The sequence below is a fragment of the Bidens hawaiensis genome, unplaced genomic scaffold, assembly GCF_021521415.1.
Source record: "Bidens hawaiensis isolate Kalapana, Puna unplaced genomic scaffold, B.hawaiensis_p1.1 tig00014198_1, whole genome shotgun sequence".
Lineage (NCBI taxonomy): Eukaryota > Viridiplantae > Streptophyta > Magnoliopsida > Asterales > Asteraceae > Bidens > Bidens hawaiensis.
In genome coordinates, this window is record NW_027492221.1 from 284089 (window position 1) to 290413 (window position 6325).

Genomic DNA, 6325 nt, shown 5'->3' on the forward strand with positions numbered 1-6325 from the left:
TGTGTATGATGGCGACGGTTGTACGAGTAAACAAATAGAATATTCTTTTGCAATGTTTCGCGTATTGTGTGCGTCGTTATCCATGCCCTAGCTTACTCTCTGATTGTTTGCATGCCAGAAGCAAAGAAATCCGACGACCTACCACTCCATTTATCGCAAGGTGGCCCACATCATCCTCCTCCATATTCATCCAACATTCGATTCACTTTGCTTGGATTCATATGAAGACAGTACATCGTTTTTCTGATTTCTTCTTCTGTGTGCTAAATCAATTGTGTAAATGTCTGATCAGTTCTTTGTTCCAATAAAGTTCAATTGCGTCAATGTCTAATTGGTTCTTCGTTTCGTTTGCAGAAATTGGAAGTATCAGTTTGATTTGCAATTTTATAGAGGTCGTGTTTGTTTAGTTTTAACCATAGGTGAGTCATTGTATATATTAGGTTTTATGCTTTTGTCCCAATTTCCCAATTCAAAATGTTCGTTTATATTCATTCACCAAAAGTCTAGATCTTTTTTGTTATCACAACCCCTGTAGTGCTGTATTTTTTGTTATCAGATCTAGATCTTTAATTTCAAATTAAACTTGAACTAAATTCCAAGTCAGTTGTTTAATTTAGCCTTTTTAAATTCAGCTCCGCTCGGGTCTTTTCTATTTTCTAATAAACATCCCTAATGGGTATTTTGTAAAAGTAAACTAAAGTGCGATATTATTAGCAAGCAACTTCCTCTAAGTGCCATGCTTTATATATAATTTCACATAAATTTAATGTTACCTTTTTAAGTAGGCATTGGTTAGTTGTTTTATGCTTATATGCTATAACACATTATCAATGTATAGCCTGCTTACTATGCATCTTTAACATACACCTAATAAAACTTTGAATATTGAATCATTTTAGAAAGAACATCACTTTCGGAAGAAAAATTACTTCAACATCTCGATTATGAGGAGGGCTATTTGATCTCTATACATTTAAGTAATTAGTTCAACAAGTTGATTATCAATGTCCTTAACTTTGTTGTTGATTTCCACTTTTTTTAATACCTTTTGTTCGGTACATGCAATTTTAGGTAATGAAGTTGACTCGTGGTGTTAAAGGAAATGTTGCTATGTTGTTGGTACATATGATTGCCACTATTCGTTAGTTTTTTCCCCCTAAATATGTTATATGTTCCACTCATGGTGAATTTGGTTTAATTTAATCGTAACTTTTTATGTATATTTATAAATGGGAAAACACTGCAGAATTGTAACCAAGTTTCAAGTTTATTCCAATTAAGTCACTCATATTTTGTTTTGTCCCAATCAGGTCACTCAACTTTCAGTTTGTCTCAATTAGGTCACTTAAATTCAATTTGTGTTGTAAAACGAGAGGCACATCTATTATATTATCGTAAGCGATACATTTATTGATAATCAATAAAAAAGGTGTTGGTTTTAATGACGTTTAAGTTATTTATAAACATATAATATGAAGGGAAAAAACATAGTATTAGAACATTTATTGAAAATCGAGTGACCTAATGGAGCTTAAATTGAAAGTTGAGTGACCAAATTGGGACACATTGAAAGTTGAATGACTTAATTGAGAAAAAATTGAAAGTTTAATGACCTAATTGAGACAAAATAAAATATGAGTGACTTAATTGGAACAAACTTGAAACTTGGGTACCATTCTACGAAGTTGTCCTTTATAAATATAGTAGAAATCCTCTTAATTTTAAATATATTAAATACTAAAACCATTATTACTTTTACCTAATATAACGTGCAAATCTAGTTTTAAGTTTTAAGCTTAAAAGCTGAAAACCTATCATTATTAGTTTTAAATCTCAGAATCAGTTTTTAACTTTCAATCTGTATAATTATTAATAATTGCAGATATGCTCAGCTAAAATTCTAGTTAATTAGTTGTGCATTAACATTGAAGTTAAAAGGGGAATGATTTGATTTCATGTGTTGCATCAGTAGGTTAATTATTGTAAAGAGTAGGGTTTTCATCATTGGTTCATTACATCAGTAGGTTGAAATTTTTTAGTAGATGTAAGGTTGAGCTTGAAACATTATTTTTGTCAAATTTTCAAAAGGCACTATAATGTGTTTAATATTATGTCAAAGCTATATTATAAAATTATCATCCGAGCAATACAATAAATCACTTTTGAATATGCATTAAAAACTCACTCTGGACAATTTTCTACTCATTTGATCCATTAAATAATAAAAAATTATTTAAATTTTTCAATCCTCCCTAAATATAAATCATAGTATCATAGATTTAATAATTAAAGGGGGAGGATGTCACACCCTGTTGAGCGATTTGCGGAAGTGTAAAACGGAAATGTAACAGACACCTCTGGTATCAACCACATTGTTCATAAAGAACAATACAAACTAGTTTACAATAATTTACATCGATCTAACTTTGTTTACAACTAGGTGATACAAACTAAATCTAGCCCGTTAAGCGACTTTACTTCTTACTAGCACACTCGCGTCAATTCACCCAGTATTGATTGCAAGTCAAACACGTAGCACATTGACTTTCTAGCCCAAGTCTGGTATACCTGAAAAACATGTTAAAACGGGTCAACTACAAATAGTTGGTGAGTTTCACGATTTTCAAGAAATCAGTTGTGCGTACAACAATCACAGTTGTAAATACGCAAGTATATATGTATGTATGTACGTTCACAAGTACGTTTGTTTGTATGTTTATGATGTAATTATGCTAAGCCACAATGAAGCCTTGACTGTCTGTGCTGCGTGCATCCATTTCCCATGCTCAATCAACCACTGTGGCTCCCCTTCCGCCCACAACATGCCCCGGTAGCTAAGTCTGACACTACATAGCCTCTTTGTATAAGTATGGTCATGTGCAAATTGTGCTATGTGACACGGAAACCAGGCCGATTCCGTTTGGGTTTGTCAAACCAATAGTACGATTCACAAGCCACCGGCTTGAAGTTAATCAATGTGTTCGTGGGGACTTTCGTGTGTTAGCACTTAGATAATTCTCATCATCAAACATTTCATAGTATACAGATATGTATCAACATGTTTTTCACCCCGAAAGTTCATAAAAACATATTAAAAGTGGGGTCATGAAACTCACCATTTCTGTTTATTTAGTTTGATTTGAGAAGAAACGCGCACAATCTTTCCAGATTGTCCATGTTTCTCATAAAAAGTTCGTTTTTACATAATTAATCCAAAAATATGATTTTTTATCACTATTGGTGTTCTGATATTCCCGCAGGTTCGTTAATTACGAACTTGCCGGTTTTTATTAAAATTGAATTTGTTTAATTTTCAAATTAGCATAACTAATTAACCGTTAATCATTAGATTATGAAAATTTAGCCACTTATCAAATAAAATATGTAGATTTTTATAAAAATATTTCTGGAATTATTTACTGGATTATTAATTTAAAAATTTTCATTTTACCTATTATATTTAGCCTGAAAATCGTCCGTTTATCGCAAAAGATTTCCAAAAATTCCACAAAAATTCCTGGATACTCAAATTATATCCCCAAACCATATGTATCAATTCCATAATATAACAACCATGTTCAATATTCCTTTCGGGCCAAATTTGGCTATAAAAACTCTTATGAACGCATATGCACAAAACCCTTAGACTTTTCCAAATGATTCCAAATTTCATATGTGATCAAAATATACCAAATATGAGTTCCCCACAAAATTCATAATTTTTTCAAACATTTTAACTATTTTCCCAAATAAACGTCCAAATTTGATAATAAATTCGCCAAATATTCTCGGATGGTCAAAAAATTACCAAATTTGAACAGAGACTCAATGATATGGTCCCTAATGTCCTTGCAAAAATTTATAACCTAAATATATGCACATCAGAATCAAATCTTAAACAGCCCGTAATCGAGTGATTCGGTATTACCTTAGCGGTTTTGGTTCGTTTTCGCTCTTCTAATCAAGTTTTCGGGTTCTTGTGCCTTTATGCAAGCTAGATACAAGTCCTATATCACAAACCAAGTAAGTTTCATCAACATGGCAGCCCCTTAACTTAGGGTTTTGGCTAGAGAATAAAACCGAACTTTTGGGCTGTAAAAACGCCGTTTAAACCCTCTAATTCGTGTTTATGGCCAAAAAATATTATGATTCTGATTCCTAACCATGTCAATGATCAAAACATATTTTTGGACTGTTTTTAGGATTTTCTAATGGTTAGGATGATTTTTAGCAATTAAACTATGTTTATATGATATTAAACACACTTTAATATGTATAAAAATAGATTAAGATGGGCAAAATACCTAATTTTCTTGAAGAAAAAACTGAAGAATAGCAAGGAATTGTCTAGTTTCTGGAAAATTGGATAACAAAAAAAATCTAAGGTTATTATATAATAAAAGTTTCTTAATGTGGGGGTAACATCATTTTAACTGCCGGAAGCTAAATGGGCTTTCCTTTGGGCCCATTTGGCCCATTTTTCTGAATTTGCAAGCACATACGCGGAAATCCAAGTCCAATTTATTTTGGGTTCGGTTTTTGGCGCGAAAAACATATCGGGTACGACAAACAGCGCGAAGACGAGTGTTTTTCGGCTATTTTTGTATAAATTAATAAAAATATATTACATACGTTTGTAAAATTCGTAAATATTTTCAAGGATCAATTAAAACATTTCAAATAATTGTTTGGTAAGTCTTTTTCGGCTTAACGGATGATACAATGCTTGGTTTGTAACTATCTTTCGCGTTTAAATCTATAGCGGGTAGTTAAACGAGCATGCTTTCATTTAACTTGTTTTCTATGGAACTAAGGTCATAATACTGATATATTAGCTTATATTAAACGTATATCACTTATAGATGCCCCCCAAGATATCTGGGTCATAACCAGACCTGTTCGGTTAATTGTTTGTTCGATACGCAATAAGCGTTTAATTGCTTAATTGGTAAATACGTACTGAGGTGTACTAGGTTTTGCCTCAAATGTCACATTCTTCCCCCATTAAGAAATTTCATCCCCGAAATTCAATATGTCTGTTAAAAGCTTCTTAGGAACAAACAAGAATATTTGATTTCGTCTTCAAATGTATATAATTCCCCGTTATAAGGCATTTTACTGAACTTTGATCATTGAAATTCTGTTGACTCGTAACTGTTTGACTTTCCCGCCTGTTATTTACACGGGTTCTTTACAAAGTTTAGTTATGTATGAGTTTCCAAGAGTACTATCGCCGCCTCGTCAATAAGGCACTTAGTTGTTTCGGCATATATATCGAGAGTGGACTCGATTCTTGAGATAATTTATTCTTTATGTTACGGGTTTAATTTTTGAGATAACCATGTACAGTTCTATGTATGTTGATGTCAATGTATCAGTTCCCTCGACTCGAATAACACTTTTCAAAGGTCAACAATTCATTACGTACATCGGTATAGTTCTTTTATTAGTCTTATACGGCTTTTAGTTTGCTTTTGAATCTTATGAGCCTAATCGGTGGTTTCCGGAGTCAAATCAGATTTTGAAATTTAAATGTTGCCAATTTTCAAACTAATAAAGTATCAATTCATGTTCTTGCTCGTATTGTACCAATTACAGTGCTGCTCGTATAATATTATAATAATTATTAGTATTCGAGGATTAGACCAGTGTCTGCATAGTTCGTCCAGATTGATCGTTTGTTTGGGAATTTCAGGTCGTGCTGAAACCGATTCGGTTCCTTAAGTTTGCCAAAAATAAGAGAAGAAATGACTATTTTTGTCTGAAGTAATCGAAATAGACATATCATGTCTAGATATAATTTTGTTGACATAATGGTTGGCGTGTTTTTCAGTTGTGTAGTTGTTATAAATCGTGAGGGAGTGTGTCAATTAGGTTAGCCGGTCAACTAGTACCCGGACTACACGGTATTCTCGGAATGATTTACGAAAGTGTGTTATAAGGCTCATAGTAGTGTTTCCCACTTCTACTACGTGTTTCCGGTTGTTATAACATTACTGAGGGTTCTTGATACTCTGTTTTAATTTTAAACTGAGTCAGGCATTTACCGACATGTGTAGTTACACCTTTCTTCATACGGGCCACTAGTAACATTCATTTAAATTTTAGTACTCCTTATCGGTTTCTGAATGATTGGAATCACGCCTTGTAAGTTACCAATATTTTAATTCTAGAGTCGGTTTGTTTGAGGAATAAAATTTCGTTGGTTTTCTTTTCAAAGTTCTGCTCATTCCCATGCTAAATTTTGTTTTCTAAATGTTATTCTCTTAGTGCTTTCTTTTGGGCATTATGAATTTTCCCGATAGGGTTTGTCTAAACAATCGTT